Below are 25,175 nucleotides of genomic sequence, written 5' to 3'. Positions count from 1 at the left end.
GCCTGTTAAGATTATTTGCCTTTTTTGGCAGAGGGTATTATTTTCCCTCATTGATTTATAAAAGTTTGTTTGCCATATTAAGGCTACTAAGTTGTTGTTTGCATGGTACAATTTCACCCCTTCCTCAACATTTGCCACTCAATGACTTCTACATTGCAAAAGTTATGAATTCCATTGAATTGTCCATTTTCCTGTATGCCTTTCGATTTTATTTTATTTTTTTAAAGATTTTTATTTTATTTATTCATGAGAGACACAGAGAGAGCGAGGCAGAGACTCAGGCAGAGGGAGAAGCAGGCTCCATGCAAGGAGCCTGATGTGGGACTCGATCCCGGGTCTCCAGGATCAGGCCCTGGGCGGAAAGTGGGCGCTAAACCACTGAGCCACCCAGGGATACCATGGCTTTTGCTATTAGTGCCACGGTAATAAAATAAAGGTTTTAAAAATTGTGGAATTGAAGTTGGGACTGAAAACGCATAATATTTATGGATTAATTTTAAGAAAATTATAAGAACTCAATATATTCAAAGCAGTCTATGTATTTTTATTTTTGGTTCTTCTGTATATTGGAGTCCTTCACTTATGTTGTACTTTTTAAAGCCTCTTTCAATATTCCAAAAGCAGATGTGCTCATTTTAGAAAATTATACAATACAGAGAATAAAAATAAGAATATAAAGACATTATATTTCACTATTCACAGAATCCTCTTTTTAACACTGTAGTAGGTAACTTTTCAGATCCTTTTATAATTTCTCTACCAATTCGTGTTTATATATTGCTTTGTAATTTTTTGGCTAATATTCTTCATCTTGCCATTTTGATAATTTTTTATTTTTACCTAGGCAATATTCAGATTTCTCTATCTTCAATGTCTTTTAGTTTTAATTTTTTTTCAAAATCCTATCTAATCCAAGACTACACATTACATTTGCTTATTATGTTCCTTAAGTCTCTTTCCAATAGCACTGGCTTAGTCTAAGAAATCAGGCCAACCATCTTCTAGAATGTTCCTCATTTTGTAATTGGTTTCTTACTCATTGTATCATTTCACTTATTCCTCTATCCCACATATATTTAATAAACTGGAGTTAGATCTAAAGCTTGATGCATTCAAGTCAAATATTTAACATATAATGTGGTATGTTGAATCACATCAGAAGATATATATTATCTGGCTGCTCCAATTTGTGATGCTAAGATGGCACAAGATGCTAAGATCAAGCACTGGTTTGCAGGTATAAGAGTTTGGTCCATTTATTGTAGAATTACATTTACTCCCTTGTGACTATGTTGTGTTGTGCACTATTTGAAAATCCAATTCATCCAATTGTCTTAACACTGATTCATACTCATTTCCTGAATCAGCAAGTCCACCAGGATTCACAAAATTATTTGTTTTAATGCTTTTAGAATAATATATTCTCTGGGACACCTGGGTGGCTCCATGATTGAGCATCTATCTGCCTTTGGCTCAGGACATGATCCCAGGGACCCAGGATCAAGTCTTGCATTAGGCTCCCCATGGGGAACCTGCTTCTCCCTCTGCCTGTGTCTCTTCCTCTCTTTCTGTGTCTCTCATGAATAAATAAATAAAATCTTTAAAAAACAGAAAAATATATTCTTCTCTATTAGTGAAGAGTCATCAAAACAAAGAGTTGGTGTAATCACTGTCTCAAATAGTTACCAGTGAGCTTTCTATATCTTTAGTATTTTTATGATTCATGAATTTTCACGGATTCATTGTATTCTAATTCATTCTAATATAATTTTTGGCTACTATTGTCTATTTTTAAAGACTTTATTTTTTTAAGTGCAGTTTTAGGCTTCCAGCAAAATTGAGAGGAAGGTGCAGAAATTCTCATAGATCCCTAGGCCCCATAGATCCCCTATTAGCCTCCCTAATAATCAACATCCCTCACTGGAATGGTGCATTTTTAAGCAAAATTGAAGTACATTGACACATTATAATCACCCAAAGTCCACAGCTTACCTTGAGGTTCATGCTTGGTGGTGTATATTCTGTAGGTTTGGACAAATGTATAATGAAGTATATCCAACATTATGTATTGTACAGAGTATTTTCACTGCCCTAAAAATCCACTCTGGTCTGCTTGTCCATCTCTCCGACATGCTGCCTTCATATCCCTGCAACTGCTGATCTTTGTCTTGTCTCCATTATTTTGCCTTCCCCAGAATGTGATATAGCAGAAGTCATCTAGTATGTGCCCTTTTCAGATAAGCTTTTTTCACTTAGTGATATGCATTTAAATTCCCTTCATATCTTTTCATGGCTTGATAGCTCATTTCTTTTTAGTGATAGTCCGTTGTCTGTATGCCTCACAGTTTATTTATCCTATTCATCTACATAGGGACATATTGGTTGTTTTCCAAGTTTGGGCAATTATCAATAAAACGACTATAAACAGCGAAGTGCAAGTTTTTGTGTGGACATAAGTTTTCAATTCCTTTGGGCAAATAGCAAGGGACATGATTGCTAGATTGTATGATAAGAGTATGTTAGTTTTGTAAGAAACCACAAACCATCTTCCAAAGTGGCTGTAATATTTTACATTTCCACCAGCAGTGTTGGAGAGTTCTTCTTGCTTCCCATCCTCACCAGCATTTGGTGCTGTCAGTGTCCTGGATTTTGGCCATTCTAACAGGTGCGTAGTGGTTTCTCATGATTGTTTTCATTTGCATTTCTCTGATGACATATAATGTGGGACATCTTTTCATACACTTATTTGCCATCTGTAGACCTTTCTTGGTGAAATGTCTGTTAGAGTCTTTGGCCTATTTTTACACTCAGGTTGTGTACTTTTTTTTTTTTTTTTTTTTTAAGATTTTGTCTATTTAAGTGTGAGAGACACACAGAGAGAGGCAGAGACATAGGCAGAGGGAGAAGCAGAATCCCTGTGGGAAGCCCGATGTGGAACTTGATCTCAGGATCCGGTATCACACCCTGAGCCAAAGGCAGACGCTCAACCACTGAACCACCCAGGTGCCCCAGGTTGTGTACTTATTGTTGAGTTTTTTTTTATTGTTATTTATTAATTTGCACATTTCTATATTTATAGACAAAGTGCCAGTTGTTGGGATTACTGATGATTCTCTACTTAGGAACAAGATAGTCTCCAAAAGATCATTCTTAAGTCCATCTGCTTGTAAGTTCAAAGCATAATTATAAATATAAAGATACTGTCAACAATTAGCAGTTCACAAGGGTGATGAGATTTTGCTTTTTAGACTCTGCCCTGTGTAAGTTTATATGTTCAAAACTTCTTCAAGGAATTGCTGCCTACAGAAATAAATAAAACAGACTATGGTTAAAAAAGTGAGTGAACAAAATGACATTACAACATTACCCTTTGGGGAAAAGGGCCTGAGGGATGAGGATCATTATCATTTCTTCTTAGGCTTTTATTATGGAAATTTTCAAGTATATGAAACAGTATAGTGAGGAGTGCCTGGGTGGCTCAGTAGGTTAAGCATCTGCCTTCGGACCAAGTCATGATCCCAGGGTCCTGGGATCAAGCCCCACATCAGGCTCCCTGTTCAACAGGGAGCCTACTTCTCCCTCTGCCTCTCCCTCTGCTTGTGCACACACACTTTCTCTGTCAAATAAATAAATGAAATCTTTAAAAAACAGAAAGCCGTAGTGAGCTCAATGTACCTATCACCTAACTCAAAGATTATCAATACGTGCTCAATCTAGTTTCATCTAGAGTCCTATTCACTTCTCCCTGGCCCCTGGATAATTTGAAGGAAATTTCAGACACCAAAGATATCAATCACTTACATATCATAAATATTTCAGTACCTATCTCTTAAGATAAGGACTTCTAAAAACATAATTATAATACACTATTGCCTGAATAATGAATATTTCATATATCAAATATCTCATAGTGTTCACAGTTTTCCCACTGTCTTACACAATCTTTTAAAGTTAAGTTTGTCTGAGTCTTGGTCTAAATAAGGTCCAAACATTCCATTTGGTAGATATGTGTCTTCAGATTCAAAGATTCTTTTTGCAAGTTTTTCTTTCTTCTTACACATTTGTATTAAAGGAGCTAGGATCCTTGTCCTATAGGATTTCCCATAACATCATTTAACACATGCCTTGTATGTTCTGTCAATTGGTAGTTAAGGCCAAAGGTTTAAATTTTCAGGTTGGAATTTTTATTTTTATTTTTATTTTTATTTTTAAGCAAGAACACTTCATAAGTAGTGTTGTATACTTCCATCAGGAGGCACATAAGATCTGGCTTTCAATATTTGGTGAAATTATCAGCTTTAATGATCATTACTGAGATCCATCAATTCATTAGTGTTTGCAAAATGGCAATACTCAAATTTTATCTTTCTTTCTTTATTCATTAGCTGGAATATTTCTAAAAAGATTACTTCCTCATTAGTTACTTACTTGTCCAGTGCTGTAAATCATACAGAAAAGGCAAAAGAAATGCTTGATTATTTTCTTTTCTTTACAGATTTTGAAAATAATGGGGAAATTCACAGAATGGTCCAAAGGTGACCAATTTCTTTAGTTATCATTATGAGTTCATGACATATTTAACACATTTCAATCCATTATGATCATTATTATTTTGAACCTGAAATTGTCTTAGCTTTAGCCAGGGGACTCTATTCCAGTTGGGTCTTGAATCCTTTCAACATGACCCCAGTAAATTTTGTTAGGTTCCTTACTCTCCTGAACCACGAGGCATATCATCTTATGCATTTCCTTCCCCAGAACTGAAATTGGCCATTTTTCCAAGAAGCCCTGGTTCCTTCTAGTGGGAAATATTATTCAGAAATCATAATGCAGGCTCCAAGGACTACTGAGTCATATGGGTTATTGTCAGTTTGGATGACACACTGATGCACATTTATTTTGAAAGCAGCTACCCCATAGAATACTATTAGTTCACAAAGTTTTCATTGGATTCTCTTGGAATGTCCAGGGAATTACATAAGTTAACTTTGATTTCTCCTTTAAAATGTTTGTTCCAGGGGTCTCTGGGTGGCTCATTCAGTTAAGCATCTGACTTTTGATTTTGGATCAGGTCATGATCTCAGAGTTGTGGGATCCAACCCCACATAGAGCTCTACACTCAGCAAGGAGTCTGCTTAGGATTTGTGATTCTCTCTCACTCTCTCCTTTTGCACCCCCACACACACTCAGGCTCTCTCTATCTCAAATCAATAAATAAATCTTTTTAAATATTAAATAAAATATTTGTTCCTCTTTTTAATTCTTCATCTGCTAGCCCATAGAAGGAACTCTCAGATCAATGATTAAATAATAAATAGCAATACTGAAAGTGGTTACTCTTATTTCTAATATTAGTGGAAATGTATATAGCTATATATTACCATTAAGGATGATATCTGTATTATTTTAAAATAAATATCTTATTTATATTTAGTTTATCAGACTTAAAAAAATAAATTAAGATTGAGTGCAACAAAGCCATTTTCAACACTTCACAATATTTTAAGTGTCTTTTTGACCAATGACATAATAAACAATTTAAATAAATTTTTTAAACATTGAACCACCATCACACTCCTATGGTGAATTTACTTAGCCATGACATCATTCTTTTAACAAAGTACTTGTTTTGATTTGTTTATATTTTATCTAGAATTTTTGTAATGATACATATATTCTTAGAGGGTCTGTTCTTTTATTTATTTATTTATTTGTCAGGCTATGGATGAAAAACTAGCCCCATGAATTGAATGTACAAACTTTTTATTTTTTCCTATAAGTTTGTACAGTTTACATGGTATAGGAATTGTCTCTTTGAAGACTTAGAAAACTCATCTGCCACCATCTGAGCTTAGTGCCCTTTTCATTGCCATCTATCTGGAAGCTTTCCTAAATTCTTTCACTCAGCAGCAGTCCTAAGAATTTTAGTGACGAGCTCTAGTTTTCAACATACTTTTTAGTTCACTTTCATCACTGATATAGTTCAGTTTTATTCTTTCCACTGCTTGATACTATGCTGTATTTGCTTGTGTAATTTCTATATTTTAGAATTTATTGAGGTTTTACTTGTAACCTAGTATAGTAATTATTTTTAAAAGTGTCTGATGGAGTTTTGGAAAGGATTGCATTTTCTTGGGTATAAAGTTTAATACATAAACATGTTTGGTAAAATCACTTTAGTAATTATATTACTCAAATCATATATGTCAGTTTGTATTTTTAATCTAATGGTCTAGTTCTAATGATTTAATCTAATGATCATCACTGTGCTTTTGACCCTACATATATATTCATACACCTAATAATAATCTTTATTCATATATTTTAATTCTAGGTCTCTTGGACTATCTATGTTAATAACTATGTTTGTTTCATTGTGGATTATTTCTTCCCATTTTAAAAATTTAATTTTGTTATAAAAAATAAAATAAATAAATAAATAAATAAAAATGTAATTTTATTATAAATTCTGTTGTTCCTAAGGCTAGTTTTGCCAACTTACTTTTATGTCCTTTCTTTTCTTTTCTCCTTCTTTCCTTCCTTCCTTCCCTCCTTCCTTCCCTTCCCTCCTTCTCTTTTGAAATTTATAATATATACATATAAAGCTTATATATATAAATATAAAGCTTATAGTTTATAATATAAAGGCAACCTTTCTCATTTTCTGTTCTTCTAACTTTCTATTTATTCCTCCATCTTTTGAAATTAAAATTCATTTGACTTTTCATCCAAGAATCTTTTATTTCAATATGGATGTTTAATCCACCTCGATCGAATGTTATGAATGCCATAATTTTCTTCTATTATTTTGTTTTATGCTTCCAGTTTTTTATGTTCCTTTTTGCTATATTGTTCATTTTCTTTCTTACCTACTTTTCTCCCCCTAGCATAGTGTTGTCCACAGAAACTTTGGCAAATTAATGCTAAGGGAAGATCTGGAGAAAAAAATATGTAGCACATTCCATGATTAAACAAGGTAGGAGAGAATCAGGGCATTGTTTTGGAGAAACCACAATAAATAACATAAAAGGAGAGCTCCTAAGAATCTCATTTACACAATTTGTTGAACTATGTTAAATCAGAGTTTACAAACTTATTTAACTCAGAACATATTTTTCCTAATGCATCTAGTGATATCTTATGGAATACTACTTTCTGGAATACTAGGTTGAGAAATGTACTCCTGGTGATTTGGAACTCGTGCCTTGCACAATTTTCACCTTTAAGTATGTTCAATAGTATGTATTGAACCTATTTTTTTGACCCTACTGTTCCATGTGTCTTCTCTTCTGGACCTTTTGATTTTTTTTTTTTAATTTATTTGTGAGAGACACAGAAAGAGACACAGGCAGAGGGAGGAGAAGCCAGCTCCATGTAAGAAGCCCAATGTGGGACTCCATCCCAGAAATCCAGGATCACGCCCTGAGCCAAAGGCAGATGCTCAACCACTGAGCCACCCAGGTGTCCCTTGGATCTTCTGATTCTGATTTATTGTTGTTCATGACTTGGTATCATGGTGTAATTTTATCACCATTAGAGTTTACCAGTTTACATTTTATCAGCAAATGATTAAATCAAGTTATTGCAAGAGAAATTTATAGTGACAACTCTAATTTGGTCCCAGGTAGATGTTCCAATTGCTGTGGGTGAGAAAGGAATGTCTAATGGATGGTAAGAGAGAAACACAGAAGATCTGAAGCCCACATGAAATGGGCAGGAGTTTATCACCTAAGACACGGAGATTGGCTTTAAAAGGAACAGTGTCATCACATTCTCCTGGCACTTTTATTCTATTGCTCAAAGAACTTCAAAGGCTCCGTGACAAATGCATTTTGTTGGAGCCAAAAAATAACATATTTGGCTTTGAAACAACCATCAGGTTTTTGATGGTACACTAGTTTTCAAAGAAAGGCAATAGATGGTCTATCAGAAGAAATTGGCTGAGAAGTAAGGGGAAGTGGATTCTGTGACAACCCCATAGCTACTCAATGTGTTCTTGGCTGAGTCATTTTGTTTCTCTCACTCTGAGGTACTGCAGCTGGAGAAGAGAGGGGAGAAGGGGCTGAAGTAACTCAATGATTCTTAAAATATAAGAAAGTCTGCAATTCTATGAATACGAGTTTTAGAGTGTTGCTATTACAAATGTCACCATGAACGTGTTATGAATATTACAATGTGCTCCATACTGAGCACAGAGCCTCACAGACCCAGGATCCTGAGATCATCACCTGAGATCATCACCTGAGCCAAAATAAAGAGTCAGATGCTTGTGGTGCCTGGGTGGCTCAGTGGTTGAGCGTCTGCCTTTGGCTCAGGGTGTGATCCCAGAGTCCTGGGATCAAGTTCAGCATCAGGCTTCCCACAAGGAGCCTGCTTCTTCTTCTGCCTATGTCTCTGCCTCTCTGTGTCTCATGAATAAATAAATAAAATCTTTAAAAAAAAGTTTGATGTTTAACTAACTGAGCCATCTGGGCACATCTATCAACATTTTTTTAAAGTAAGATTATAGAGTAGTATAAAAAATGTGAGCACATCACACACAGTTAAGGGTAATGAATATTTTATGAAGTTATGTTTATGTTATTTACAAATGTATACATACTGGTTTGTCCTGTAAAAGGCATATTCCATAGTGGATTGCTTAAAAACAGTGTGAAATACACTCTTCTAACAATGATTATCCAGAGCCAAATTTGATGAGTTTGTAGGGAACTTCATTAGGTTTGGCAAGTTTCTCCCCACAGTGGTGGTATCAACTTACACTGTCATCAGCTCCATTTGAAAGTTTGAATATTCACTAACACATTTTTTTTAGATGTGCTAATTTTTCCCAAACTAAAGAGTGTAAAACAGCATGACATTTCCATTTTCTTCTTCCTAGATGTTAGTGGTGTTGAGCAAACTTTTAGGGATCTATTGGTCATTTGAATCTCCTATTCATTGATTTATCTGCTCAAACCCTCTGTCTATTTTTGCCTTGTTTATCCCTTTTTTATTGGCCTATAGAAGTCTTAAAATATATTCTGGATACTTCATGAGTTTTATCCACTACTAGTATTTTTTCTAGTCTGTTGCCTACAAATGCAAAGAGATGCAAAGAGATGCAAAGCCTTGTGGGGTTTTGTGAGTTCAAAGACTAAAATGTAACATGGTCAAACTTATCTGTATTTTTCTATTGATTTGTAATTTGGGGGTTGTGTTGAAAAAAGTCTCCCCCTTCCTAAGTCCATAAAAACATATTCCTATATATTCCTCTAAAAGTTTTAAAGTCCACTTTTTAGATGTATGCTTTCATTCTCTCTTGAGAGTGTTTTTATGTATTGTCGTGAGGCAGCAATCTACTTTTTTTCAATGTGAATAGTCAATTTTTTCAGTGCCATTTATTGAGTAACTCCTTTAAAAAAAAAAAGATTTATTTATTTGAGAGGAAGAAAGAGAGAGCATTAGTGGGAGGAACAGAGGAAGAGGGAGACTGAGAGCAAGAATCTCAAGCAGATTCCACACTCAGTGTGAAGCCTGATGCGAGGCTCGATCTCATGACCCTGAGATCACAACCTAAGGCAAAATCAAGAGTTGGACACTACCAACTGAGCCCTCTAGGTGCCCCAAGAGTAACTCCTTCTTAAATCAATTGTAAAGTGACCTTTCTCATACACCAAGCTCCTAGATACATGTAGCTGTTTTTGTTATAAAAATGACTGATGCTTTACAATGCTGATCTTATTTGCTGTCAGACATTCCCTAATAACTTCTGGCAATAGTTTAGAGGAAATTATTTTGCAGAGGTCTGTAAACTTATATTAATATTTGAAGGGTTTCAATTACTAAGAAACAGGAAATGCAGGTTACATGCATTAAATAAACATCAAAATGTATCAGTGTCTTCCAGAAGGCATCCTGTTACGAACTAGTGATAAAGTTATAAATATGATTGTGATCCTTGAATGATAAGATCTTCAAGGAAGTTATGGTCTGATATAGCAGTTTGCAACCCTATCAGACTGAGCACTCCCCCTTTATTTATATATCATTCTGTAATCAACCCTATTACTATCTGGAACTTTATTCTATTTATACACATATCCCATCTGCTCATACACCAAAAATTCAATACGAAAACTTTTTATCATATAAATAAAAAATAAAAGTGCTGCATAAGAAAATAATAAATGTTTCAACATGCAAATTCTCAGATAGGACACACTACAATAAAGTCATCAACTCCCCACCCCATATGTAGAGTCACCTGGACTGTAACAGGTGCAATTGCAGGGCCTGTATGACTTTGTTACCTTTCATTGACTCGAGTACCACAGGAAGCATTACCCCTGACATATTGAACAATTAACTAGGTTTTAAGCAAAACAACATACCATCATCTCTTGATTTACGTGGTACTTGCACCCCTAGAAAATTCAGTTTATATGAATGTGTAGATACTTACTTTGCATGTAATGCAAACAAAGGTAGAGTTTAGGCTCAGAAGAGTGTATGCCTTGTTTTCAGCTACATGAAGGTCTAGTTGGACATTGAAAGTCAAGAGGGGTGAGGAATGATTTTTCTTTTTATGAGCTTATCCTTTGCATCTCAAGAATGTCCAACTTCGGGATCCCTGGGTGGCGCAGCGGTTTAGCGCCTGCCTTTGGCTCAGGCCGTGATCCTGGAGACCCGGGATCGAATCCCACATCAGGCTCCCGGTGCATGGAGCCTGCTTCTCCCTCTGCCTATGTCTCTGCCTCTCTCTCTCTGTGACTATCATAAATAAAAAAAATAAAAGAAAAGAATGTCCAACTTCTGTGGTCTTCACTGGGTGAATGTCCACAGTCCCCTCCAAATCAGTGGGGCAAACAAAAAATGCCTCCTCCTCCAAACAGTCTCCAAATGCCCCTCACGTGTTAGTACCATCCTTACTGCATCACAGTGGGCTAAAAATAAGAGAAATGTCAAAAGCGCTGGAATAAATACATACACAGGGTGTACTGGAGTACAGTCGAGGAGTAGCAAGGCCTCCACAGTGGGATGAATTGTGCAATGGTAGTTTGGACAGACAACAGGGACAGACAGGAATCCCAAATAAATGTTACTAGATGGCTGAGTCTGGGGAGGAGGTTGAAAGTATATCTCCTTTCTCTACAAAGAAAGCTTCTCTTCCTGTTACAAGGTGACCATGCTGTAAGTCACAGACAATGAAGAATATTATGCACACAAAAATGTTACCAAAGCCAGACCCAACACCTCCTTACCCATCCACCCCAGGATTCAAAACATTCTTTGTCTTAACTAGATTACAGTTGAAGACATAAAACATCTATTTATCTTAAGTTTGAGAAAACAGGCTTTCTTCCCCATCCAAACTCATACACAAAGATGTTCCTGAATTTCTTTCATCTGAGACACTTGCTTAGCTCTATTGCCTGCAGAACTGGCAGCTTGGCCTCAACCATATCTCTTGTGAGCTTGTTTTGTTAACCTATCTCTTCTTTGAACCAGTATCTGCAAAAGGAGAGAGAAGAATGCTCCTTGTATGACCCTTTAATGGTTATTTCTCCCTGGAAAAATTTATTTGAGCATCAGAAGCCAGTGAGAGAAGGGAAATAGAAGACTAGCAAATTATCATGCTGAATATCCTCTGAATAGATTTATTTGTGCAACCGGGAAATTCACAGTTGGGACAGGTTGGATCGAGTAATGCATGCCTCTTCCCTTAGAGAGCGAACAGCTAAACCAACCCTAATCTAAATCATTCCAAGTGAGACATGTTTTACAAGAAGTTTTATCACTAAACAAGGCACTTCTTGCAGGAATCTAATTGTTCCAACGTAATGTCTGTTTATAACTCCATTCACCGTCTTTTTTTTTAAAGAAAATGTCCTACCATCCCTGGATATGAATTCTGGATTCCATTCAACCTGGGCCCATAATTAAGAATAGCATGTCTTCGGTGCTGGCTCTGTGTTTGATATAACGGATGTCTGCTAGTTAAAGGAAGAATAAATGAATGAAAGAAAGAGAAATCACACATGCACGTAAGCTCTGTTACTGTCATATACTTTATTCCAGCATGCCACGTTACCCAGACCCCAAAATCTCACTGTTTGAAACCATAAGGAAGATCAGTATGGACTTAAAGCAAAACTCCCTCAAGCTAGGAGGAATTTGGAAGTAAGCCTAAAATATTACTGGCGGCATCTGGTTTTCTCTTTTCAACTGATCACGACTCTCAACACTCAGTATTTCCTTCTAGGTTTTTCTGCAGCATGCCCAGGCCTGGAAAAGAGAAATAAAATACTAATACAGTAAATAGCATTTAATATTCTTACCTAATTGAAAAGATTCTTGTAATGATAGAATCAACTAATGTAGCTTGAAGTATTTCTTAAATTGCTAAATACAGCTATTTACTGAGTATCTGATGTGTGCTGGTCACAAGATTACATGTTTAGAATATGAATATGTATAGTACTAATCCTGTGCCCTAAAAAAGTTGACAGTCTAGTGAAAATATTGACACAAATTCACTTCAGAGAATTGCTTAAGAGATTTCTGTAAAGGGACTGTAGTCCACATAGTTTCAGTACCTATGCATGTGATATGTGGAGGATGCATTATCTCAAGACTTTATGGGACAAAGGATCTGATGATAATGAGTGGTAGAAATCAATGATGAAAGATGGAAAGAATTGTACATAGTTTTACTCTATAATTCTATACAGTGACTCCAAAGGGTATATCATCAGTTGTGAGATCAAGTTCTGCTTTCCCCACAAAGGGATTGGTGGTACCCCATAATGGGGTGGCTAAGCCAATGGCTTGGGCTAGTCTAGTTTGCTTCCATCCTCCTTATTCTTTTCCTTCTTATCTGGACTGTGTTGGAATGCCCATTTCTTGCTAGAGAGCACTTATTGAAAAGTTTTAATCTTTGCAAATAGATCTATTAAAAATACAGAATCTTTATTAATCAGTTACTTCCAAAGAATTTATTTCCTTTCGATACCTTCAACAAATGTCAGCTATGGCTTTTCAACTCTAATTAGAAGTGTTGCCTATTTGTATCTGTGACTTCCTCTGGTAACTATGTTCTGATAAATAGACCTCTTTTTTTTTAAGATTTTTAAAATTTATTTGAGAGAGAGAGAGTGTGTGTGCATAAGCAGGAGGAGGGGCAGAGGGAAAGAATCTCAAGCAGACTCCCTGTTGAGCCCAGAGCCCAACACGGGACCCTGAGATCATGACCTGAGCTGAAATCAAGAGTCGAACGCTCAACTGACTGAGCCCCCCAGGTGCCCTGACTTTTTTAATACTTCCCCTGCCAAAGGAGATGTTTATTTCAAGTGGAGAAAGTGCTAGCTGAGAGGCTGTGGTTTCCATTTCAAGAGAAGGAAAATCCCCAACAGATACAGAGAATCCCCTTTCTTTCTTACCCTGGACACCTTTGGGAGCTGGCCATTTTTCCCCTCCCTCTCCCTATAATCTGGAGTTATTATCACCACAACTGCATTGACAAGTCAAATGTTATCTCCTGATAGAGTCAGACACCGAGATCAGTGTTTGCCTTAGAGCTGGAAGGTTCTGTAGACTTGGGGCCAAGGCTGCTGTTCTTGGGGTGGCCATCCTACAATATGAGTGGACTCAGTCTATAGACAAAGAATAAGCAGATGTGACATAAGTGAGTTCTGAGTACATGAGAACAATTACTGTGTCTTCATGGCACTTGTTGGGGACAGGGACCGGTGGCTTTGGCTCTACAAAGGACATGGACTTCAGATCCACATTTTCAGTTACACTGACTGGTCCCCAGGCCTGCAGCAATGCTGCCCCTTGTCTGCCAGTGACTTCCAATGCCTGCAGCTGGTAAAATTGTGGTGTCCTCCCTCCCTGCTTGATTGAAGCCACTTCTCATCCCAGGTGGTCTGTTCCACATCCCCCAACAATATTCAGCTCACTTTTACCCCAGCTCAAATCTCACATACACCTGTATCCCTCCACGGGGCTAAGAGGACCATCTGCTCAGCTTCCGTGACACATAGGAGCTAAGAAAGTCTCCCATATGCTGGATTGTCTATTGTCCTTTTGGTCCCAATACCACCCCCTTCTAAAATACATTCTACCGATGGATAAGCTGGAAACTACATTGCTGAAATCTCCTTTCTCATAATGGTCCAGAGTAGAGTCTGCTAATGATACACATTCACGGGACATTTGAAGGTAGTTAGGAAGGGAAAGAATTACTCTCCAGGGGCAGCTGCAGCCAGATGCATGGGCAGACGTGAGATACACAGTATCCTCCTCATGCACTCTTAAGAACCCTCACATTAGTGTTTTGGGTTCCAGTCAGCGGGAGTATCTTCCCTTTTCTTCTTATTTCCAGCTTTTCCAACAGTTTTATAAGACCCTAAGTTCCTATATAAAAACCTCTCACACCCAAAACACATACAGTAGCTGTTTTCTTGACCTAATCCTGACTAATTGATATTTGTAGTCTCTTTCTAGAGACCCAATGGGTACTTGGGTAAACACTCATTTGTTTTTGGTTTTCTTCCCCATCCTATATATCCCCATGTCATCCTGGGGTTTTTCCAGCCATGTAACATGTCACCTTTTCTCTTTTCCTGGTGTCCTTCCCCCTTCCCTCACTCTTGGGTAGGAAGTATCATTTATTCCACATGATACTTCATAACAATGCATATTACCTTGCTCAGAGTTAGAAGACATTTAAAGAGTCAACACAATAGCCAGTAGATTTTACTCTAAATCACTGGGAAAGTGAGGGAGAGGCAGGAAATGAAGGAGAGTGAAATTCTCAGCTATCATGGCAGAGACTAATGCCTAAAATCGACGGGCCAAGGAGGAGTAATATGGACATGACATTTAGAAATGTCAAGTTACCTACCAGAACCAACTCAAAGAGTTTACTGTGGTTAGCCCTGGGAACGAAGGCTGGGAGATCCAGAGGGATTGGGACAGAGAATGAGTATTTTTCATTTTAAGTCTTTGGGTAAAATGTTATTTTTTTAGTCGTATATGTATTACTTCAACTAAAATAGTTTTTGAAATTGAAAAGCAGCAGACAGGTGACAGCAATAGAGAGAAGAAGGTAGGGCAGCTTTGCAGAAGAAATGTGATTCCTTCTCAGCCTCTTACCTCTTTCTGTGCCCAAATGCCATGCCAGCAGCCAGTTTCACGGAATCAGCTGAGCAGATGAGATGGCACCAGGGTCCCCAAATAGGCAACCCTGAACAAGCAACATGAATGAAACAAACCTTCCCTCCAGGTGCTTCCAGCAAGCTGAAGAGTTTGCAGACTTGTTTTCCGATCCCAGGAAAGGAAGCTTCTCTTTGTCTTCTTGTCTCCTGTTTCTCACAGCACATACACATAGACATCATGTCCTAAAACAAAGATGAACTGGAGAAGGGCGAGATTGTTGATGGAGTACCCAGGTCAGAGGCTGATGAAACTGTCCAGGTGAGGGACAAGAAGCACCAGAATCAAGGCTCAGTGGCATCAGAAGAGTCTTGGGGATTGACTGTCTGAGAGGGGAATAGAGTCACAAAGGTGCTGGTTAGGTGAGCATGGGGAATGAGCATCATTCTGGATGGCCAAGACTTGGTAGCAACAGATAGGACTTTGGAAGGTAAGAGTTACATTTGGCAGCAGTAAGTGAATAATATAAAGTTAACTATGTGGTGGTAGACCTAGAAAGGAAAGTTGGCCACTGTACGAGTTTTCTCCAGCTGCTGTAATACAGTATCACACACTAGGTGGCTTAAACAACATTTCTGGAGGCTAGAAGTCAAGATTAAGGTGTCAGCAGGGTTGGTTTCTTCTGAGGCTTCTCTCCTTGGCTTGTAGATGGCCATCTCCTCCCTGTGTCTTCACATGACCTCCCACCTGTGCAAGTCTGTGTCTAATCTCCTCTACTTAGAATACCAGTCATGTAGGATGACCTCATCTTAACTCAAATACTTATTTAAGGACCCTATATCCAAATACAGTCACATTCTATGGTACAAGGGGTTAGAATGTGGGGTGGGACACACTTGAGCCCATGATGCCACATCTGATGTGACATGACACTTTCTTTCTTCCAGCTTCCAGATCTGCTCTAAATATCTTGACACATCTGTCATTTTTTTAAAATTTTATTTATTATTTGAGAGAGAGGGAGAATGAGAGAGCACAAGCAGGGGGAGAGGCAGAGGGAGAAGAAGCAGACTCTCCACTGGGCAGGAAGCCCAACACAGAGCTCTATCCTGGGAACCTGGGATCATGACCTGAGTTGTAGGCAGATGCTTAACTGACTGAGCCACCCAGGTGCCCCCACATCTGTCATTTTAGTCCGTGTCTGTACTCCTAAGCCCTAATTCTTTCAACCCACACCATCTACCAATTAATTACTGGGATTTTTTTTTTTTTTTGCACATAAAGGTCTTCAAAGATGCAACATCACAACTGCACACTGCATAGATTTTGCTGATTGTGCACTTTCAGAAAACTTGCCCTAAAATGAAATCCATGATAGTGAAATAATGAAATAATCATTAAATCCTGCTGCATATCCCACATTCGCTAAGTAAAAATTAAAATATGTATAATTTCTAAACTCTTAACCAGTGAGGAACCTTAAACACCTATATTTGTAGAGTTGGCATTTGAGATAATGGAGTTGCTCATTAATTCAAGTGGTAGTTGGAATCTGGGGCATAAACGCGGATGCAGCAAGGTATCTGCCCCCCCCCACCCATGGGAACAGACATCATAGTCTTTAACTCTACTGACATTGGAAAGTTGGACAGCTGGCTACCTTTTCAACCTGTCTTTCACAGAAAAAGACTACAGTAAATTTCCCCCTGTTAAAAAATATTTTATTTATTTATTTGAGAGAGAGAGAGTGCATGCATGGTGGGGGGCGGGCAGAGAGGGAGGGAGAGAGAATCTGAAATAGACTCCATGCTGAGCATGGAGCCAGACACGGGACTTGATCTGATGACTGTGAGATCATGACCTGAGCTGAAACCAGGAGTCAGATGCTTAACCAACTGAGCCTCTCAGGGGCCCCTACAGTAAACTTCCTTTGAGTAATATGCTACACAGGATTCAAGAGATATTTTGTACACTTAAAGCTTTAAGGATATTTAGTTTACATAAGCTGAGTATATTTCGTGCCATAGGTTTTTCATACATTGGAAGCAAATTTCTAATGTCAAATATAATAAAGTTTTTTAAAAACATTATCATCCTTTTTGACCTATTTTGTTTCCTAAAGTATAAGGCATCTTCTCTTGTATTTGGATATGGTATGTTATATAATGTATTAAAGCCCGGTCATGATAGCAGGATGAGTCAGGGAAAGGTCAAACACCACACGGGTGGCTGCCAAGGGACTGTTTCTCCAATCAGACCTGCTGTGTCCTCTTCTCTGCCTCACTGTCAGGCAGCATCCAGGCAAAAACAAAGGCAATCTGTAACCTACCTTGCGGCTGACACCCTGTGAAATGTTGACAGAAGCAATGCATAATTATGAGGCTGGAATTTGTACCTATTTAAATTAGCATCAAGGAGACAAAAAAAAATGCCTTTTTTTTTTTTTTTTAAATGTATGGAACCAGATTGAGGAAAGATGAGAAAGTAATTCTTCTTCTACTCTGGGCCTTGATGCCAAAGGGATCCAAAAAAGCAGGGAAAACAACCATCAGAAAGGTACCTTGGTGCCTTAAAAACAAAATCTGAGCAAAAGCCAAGAATTTCCAGATTATGCAAACAATGATTATAATTTGTCTTTTAAGTTTGGACAACTTTATTGATGTCAGTTTGTCAAATCTTTGATAGGGAGAGAGAGAGAGAAAATGCCTTTGTCAATGACTCAGTCTTTTGGATGTGGAAAAAGTGAAGCACCAATGGAATGAGATTCATTTTTATATTACCTGACATTTATTTTAATTCTTGCCCGACATTTTGGAATACAGACTGTTGAGGGTCTTCTCTGTATGTCAGGTTTTCAATGAATTGGTCTTTTGCTCCACCTTTGGAGGAGGTCACATCTTATGTCAGAGGACTCCTTCTGAAAGTTAAATCTTGAGGGTCTTTGGTTTTAAACAACAGAAGTATATCCATCCTTAAAAAAGATGGGGGAAATATTGGGGTGCCCGGGTGGCTCAGTTAGTTAAGCATCAGACTTTTGATTTCCACTCAGGTCATGATCTCAGGGCATGAGATGGAGCCCCAAGTCGGGCTCTAGGCTCAGCAGGGAGTCTGCTTGGGATTCTCTCTCTCCCTCTCCTTCATAAATAAATAAATAAATAAATAAATAAATAAATAAATAAATCTTTTCAAAAGGGGGATATAGTACAAGGAAATGAGAATTTTACTCCTCCTGAGTGTGGAAAATGTTGGTCCAAACACATTAGCCTGGGAAATGGGTCTGGGAATCAAAGTAAAAAGATACTCACCCTGGTCGCCCCCTGACCACCAACACAAAGCTTGTATGTATGTCATGATAGGTCTCTTGAAAGAGACTCCAGAAGTAGTTACTCAAAAGTAAGTCACAAGTATGATTTCATTGAATCCCATGACTGCAGGAGATAGTAACTATCTCCCCAGATTGTCACAGAGATTGGAGGAGGAGCTAGCTTGTCATGTGGATGACTCAAAGCATGCACCTCTTTGAGGAAATATCAAGTTAAAAAAAAAAAAAAACACCCAAAATGACAAGTAAGAACAAGATCAAGAAGATCTGAAGGACTACGAAATTGTTCCTAAAGGCTTTTCCAATGAGATATCGCAACATTGAAACGTAAAGCTATCTATATACCTGGACCACCTGGCAGGCTGCCTGCAAATAAGCCAGAGCAAGTTGGAAAAAGGACAAAGATAAGAATAACAGCTAACCTGCAAAACTGTTCCATCCAAGTGCTAATTAAAAACTACACATTTCAATGTCAAATTTCTGGATGGCGGTTTTGCAATAAACAACAAATGCTTTAAATGTGTGCATCCTCCAGCAGCACTGCAGATTTGGAAACTGGTTCTGAAGAAACAAATAGAGAAGTGGGTAAATATTAGGCTGAAAGATTTTTTTTTATTTATTCATGAGAGACACACCCACAGAGAGAGAGAGAGAGAGAGAGAGGCAGAGACACAGGCAGAGGGAGAAGCAGGCTCCATGCAGGGAATCTGACCTGTGACTCGATCCCAGGACTCCAGGATCATACCCTGGGCTAAAGGCGGCGCTAAACCGCTGAGCCACCCAGGCTATCTGGCTGAAAGAATTTAAACCGCAGCATTCCTTATAAAAGTAAAAACGTGGGGATCCCTGGGTGGCTCAGCAGTTTGGCGCCTGCCTTTTTCCCAGGGCGCGATCCTGGAGTCTTGGGATCGAGTCCCACATCAGGCTCCCGGCAAGAGCCTGCTTCTCCCTCTGCCTGTGTCTCTGCCTCTCTCTGTGTCTATCATAAATAAATAAATAAATCTTAAAAAAAAAAAAAGGTAAAAACGTTTTAAAAACGTTTGGTAGAGGCATAGCTGACATAATATATTAATTTCAGGTGTACAACATAGCGATTCGACAATTATATACATTACAACATGCTCACCACGAGAAGTATATTCGTTGTCTGTCAGCACACAAAAGGCAAAGGCAACGTACCAAATGGGAGAAGATATTTGCAAATGGTATATCCCATAGGGGGTTAATATCCAAAATCTATTAAAAAAAAACAAAAAAACAAAACAAAAAAAAAAACCTTTACACCAAAAAACAATCTGATCTCTAAATGGGCAGAGGATCAATGAATATTTTTCCAAAGAAGGCATATAGATAGCCAACAGGTGCATGAAAAGGGGCTCAACATCACCCGTCATCAAATGCATATCAAATCACAATGAGATAGCACCTCTCACTATCAGAATGGTGAAAATTAATAACACAGGAAACAACAGTTGTCAGTGAGGATGCAGAGAAAGGGGATCCTTCAGGCACGGTTGATGGCAGTGTACGTTGGTGCAGCCACTATGCTTAGAGTTTCCTCAGAAAGAAGAAAAAATTGCAAACAATCCAAATGAACCCTGATAATATTCAATAGGCCCATTTAATGAAACTCAAGATAGCCATTAAAAATGATGTCAGAGAACTATTTTCGTCACCTCAACAGATGTCCGTGATGTATTTTAAGTGAAAAAAAAAGGGTTATAAAATAATGTTTAATTTCCATCCAAAATATATGTGTAATTATGAATGCAGAGGAAAAAATCTGGCAGAGAAAAATTATCTGGCAGGATAAATACTGAATCCTAGCGATGGGTGGGTTATAGGAAATTTATTCTACTTTCTGTAACTGGCATATTTTTATTCTATAATTAACAGGTTAAATAAGACAAATAAAGGAATACAGTAAGGGACACCTGGGTGACTCAGTGGTTGAGCATCTGCCTTCAGCCCAGGGCGTGATCCTGGAGTCCTGGGATCAAGCCCCACATCGGGCTCCCTGCCTGGAGCCTGCTTCTCCCTCTGCCTGTGTCTCTGCCTCTCTCTGTGTGTCTCTCATGAATAAATAATAAAATCTTAACAAAAAAAAAAAAAAGGAATACAGTGAAACTTCTCTTAACTAATCCTTTGTAATGTGAATAACCATACCCTCTATTTCTCAATATGGGGCACATTTATTTGTTCCTAGAAGAGTGGCCTTCCTTCACCTGCAGATAAAGAATCAGCAATTTCTACTGTTTGACAAAGCCATCCCCACAGCCTTTAACTCAAGGAGAGTTCCATTTTCTCAAAGTGGATTCAGTGTATCCGAGGTGAAAAAAAATCTCCCCCAAATCACTTGACTTCCTTCCATGGATTCAGTGACTGAGGGACACTTTTGGGGTTTCCTATTTTTCTATTTCAAGCAGGAGTTTGCGCTTCTGCTCCTGTGTGCAGGTTGAGGGCACCACCCACCGCAGCCAGGGCTTGCTGAGTAGGGGGTGCGGACCCCACTGGGTTCCCGTGGAGAACCGGTATCTGATAGCACTCCACTTCCTGGTTACCAGCGCCTGCCCCTGTCCTGGTGTATTTCTTCTGAATATTCCTAGACCTCGAAAAGACTACATTGGAAAAAATTCTTTATAGATTGATATTTCTATTTTTGACAGGTGCATTTCAATTGACCTCCATGATATTCTGCCTCTGTAAGCCAGGCAAATGCTGCATTCTGAAAAAAATAAAAAATAAAATAAAATAAAATAAAATAAAATAAAATAAAATAAAATAAAATAAAATAAAATAAAATAAAATAAAATGGATTGTTTCATTAACTGAGCTGAAAGAGGTATCATCCTAGTTCTTGACGTGCTAATGGTTACTGATTCTTGAAGGTGTTAACTTTCCACCTCCAGTGTGAGGAATGTGTTTATTCCCCCAGAGGTTCAGCATTATTGGTCTTGTTTGTATTTCCTTTTTTTTGGGGGGGGAGGGGGCAAACCTTGAGAATAGTTCACATTTGGAGTTGGGCCTAAATAAATAAATTCAGAATATATACATTTAAAAATAAAAACATGTTTGCTATCTACCCCATACTTTGTCACCAAGCACATTTACACAGAAGTGTTTGATCTTAAGAACAGCATCCCCAAGTTCATCTGAGAACGGTAACAAATTGTGTAGCTTTTTATCATATGTCTCAAGGCCTCTATTTTAGGGAGAATTTGGCTTTTCTTCATGGTGTGTGCTAATCTTCATGGCTAATGCTTCCTTATTAATTTTTTTTATTCTTTGTTTCAATGCAAAGAGAGAAAGAAGATATGGAAATATGGACTCTTTTTTTTTCTTTAATTCCTGGCCACATCGTGGATGCTTTGAGCTGCACTCCCTTAGAATCACTCCTCAGATCACCTCTACTTGCTAAGCATCTACTTTTCCAAATGCAATCAGTTGCTTAATGTTCTTTTTATAAAAGTGCTTCTAGAATCAAGAGAAGGCTTGTGCTAACAGTTGGGGCTGGGGGAGGTCAATGGGAGGTGGACTTTCAGAGCTGCTCCCCTAAAAGTGCAGAAGAAAGAATTTTTGACAAGTGAAAGTAAAGAATTGTAAAAATGAAAAGAAATTCTGATGGTCAAGTGGAGCTACTTCATTTTAGCATTTTGGACATTAAGAAGTGAGAAGTTGGAGGTACCTGTTCTGGATCTCCTATGATATAGATAATAGTCTAGTCTAGAGTTTTCCCCACCATTTAAAAACTTGACTCTTAACCTGCACCCACTTTGGTTAGAATATGGGTCCCAGGAGCTGCTGGGTATTGGGTATTGCGTATTGCTGCTGGCCATGACCGAGTCTAGTTCAATTCCATACAATCACAAATGGAATCCGCTTACACACAGGCATTGTCCAGGGGCTGGAGGTGGGGATGGGGGGTGGTGGGATGCATCCCCCATGGAAAGAAGGAGGCTCCAAACTGGCTAGATCTGGCTGGTCACACCCCAGTCTTACTCCCACTGGTTGCATCTTGCCTACATTGTAACCTCACCGAGCCTCTGTTCCCCATCTGGAATATGGGAATGATCATCATGTGGTCTTGAAGGACAGCAGTGGCAATTAGCATGGGCATAAGGGAAAGGTCTAGTGCTCTGTGGCTGGCCCAGTAAAAACTAGCTCTTACTACTCTTCCCTCCACTTGGAAGATAAATAAAACATAGTCCCTGCCCTTAAGGATCTGAGAGTCAAATGAGACACATTGGGCAATATGGCCCTAGAATGTCTACAACAGGGTTACTGGATTAGTTACTGGATTGGTCTGCAGCTGAGTTAGTTATAGTGGTCCCCTCAACCTGAGCTGGACTGTGGTGAGAAAATTATCTCTATTTCCCATCACAGAACCCCAGGGGTGAGGGGGAAAAGAGAGAAAGGCCTGGGAACGGGATAAATTACACATGACATCCCCCAAATTTGTCTCATTAGCCTGTAATCTGGTTGCTGGAAAACCTCACCTGTGAAACATGAGACCTTCTTCCTCCTAATTCATGAACAAACCTCAAAATGGCAGGGGATCAATTTGGAGCTTAGCAAGAATGTAGCTACTTCCTCAAGTCCTTTGTGTTTGTATGTTATAGAGGCGTACGTCTTCCTGCTGTGCAAACAACCTGTTGAAAACTGAAATTTTACTGAAAGATTTCTCTTACATGACATGCAGATCAACGCTTGATTTTTTTTTATTGCTTTCTCCATGTATTAGGTAGAAATAACTGGCAATTAATTTACAGTGATTGAATTTATCTCGGGTGAACACATATTCTTGGCTATAGCACAAAGCAAAGAAATCACTTTTGTATTTTTCAACATTTTGCCATATCTATCATTTTGAGTCTAAAAATTCTATATATATAAATATATGTTTTAAAAAATATATATATATATAATGTATAAAGGTGGACCTATTCATCCTTAGATTGGAAAGCCTTCCACCCAGTCTTGGCTCTCCCTCCAACTTCAAAGCCATTTAATCAGAAGAATAATTCTTACTAGTCATCCTTACTAAAGTCTCCTCATTAGTAACTAGGAGCAGCCTGCTGAATCCCTCCTCCTGGTTCATGCAGGAGGGAAATTCTTAACCACTGTTAGACATTGGGTCTGCTGTGCTGTGCTGTTTGCTTTCTGACTCTGTCTCTGTCCTTCTGGCCTGCAGAAATATAGGAATATTCCATTTTATTCTAATGTTGTTGAGAAAAAATGTTGGCTGCAATATAAGCTATAATAGATTCAAAAAGGAGGGAAGGAAAGAAGGGATATAGGAAGGAAGGAAAGGAATATTCATCTTGATCTTGAAAGTGTTTAAAATCTAGCTGGAAAGTGGTTGGGGCACCTGAGTGGCTTAGTCGGTTAAGTGTTGGACTCTTGAGGGATGCCTGGGTGGCTCAGTGGTTATCTGCCTTTGGCTCAGGCTGTGATCCTGGAGTCCTGGGATTGAGTTCTGCATCGGGCTCCCCACAGGGAACCTACTTCTCCCTCTGCCTTTGTCTTTGCCTCTCTCTCTCTCTCTCTCTGTGTCTCTCATGAACAAATAAATAAATCTTAAAAAAAAAAAGTGTTAGACTCCTGATTTTGGCTCAAATCATGATCTCAGGGTTGTGTGATTGAGCCCTGTGTTGGACTCCATACTGGGCATGGAGCCTGCTTAAGATTCTCTCTCTCCCTCTTCCTCTGCTCACCCTCCATCCTCGCTACCTTTCTTTCTCTTTCTCTTAAAAAAAAAAAAAAAAAGTAAAATCTAGTTGGAGAGACAAGAGTCACAGAGGTAGTATAGTCATTAAGAGCCTGAGTTCAGGACAGAAATGTTAGCTTTGCCTTCTACTGATTTTGGGCAACTCACTGAAGCTGTCTGCCTTGGTTTATCATCTCTAAAATGGGACTAAACACATTTATCTTATAAGGCAATAATATAAGAGAATTAAATAAGATTGTCTAATAATTTAACATAGTACCTGACACTAATACCAGCAATCACGTTGAGGCTGTTATTACTACTATCATCATTGTTATGGCTGGTAAGGATAAGGGACAAATGTAGAAAAGCAAAGCAAGTGAATCTAGTGCTTTGATAGTCCTGGGCATTGGAAATGTGGTTTGCAGGTGGCGGGTGTCTGGGGAGGCAAGGTATTGAAGGAAGTTCTTTGAGGCTACCTGAATGATCGGGACAGCTATGAGATTGCACAAAAAGATTAATTGACCGAGCCAATGCCCCTAATGCGGAGGACTGGCATTGAATGTATCTGTCAGTATGGGCTTATGATTCTTACTAGGCATCAGAGTGTCCCGAAAGTCTTCATGCAATTTCCTGCTTTAAAAACTTCAGAAATGTAAAATGCTGCCTACTTTCAAAAAACATTGTTGGGAAGTTGAATCATTTACATCTTTGTATACTTACTTAACTTTGAAAAATTAGTTTTTAATTTTAGTGTTTTAAATCAGCTAGTATTTGCTGTCTTAAATCAGAGGGACTGTGAAAAATGTGTTAACGAAGTTAATCAAGTTCACAAAACCAATTACGTGTAAAAAATGTAAATAATAAAACTGTCAACTTGAATTTTCACAAGTTTGTAGTATTTGCACATTTCAAGCTATTAAAGCTTAAAACTCCACTAAGATATTTGGGGCATGACTGATCGCGGGATGGTTATTGATATAGTGTAAATGCATATATTTGTGT

The sequence above is a fragment of the Canis aureus genome, chromosome 3 (genome assembly GCF_053574225.1).
Source record: "Canis aureus isolate CA01 chromosome 3, VMU_Caureus_v.1.0, whole genome shotgun sequence".
NCBI lineage: Eukaryota > Metazoa > Chordata > Mammalia > Carnivora > Canidae > Canis > Canis aureus.
This window is presented reverse-complemented; position numbering follows the sequence as displayed.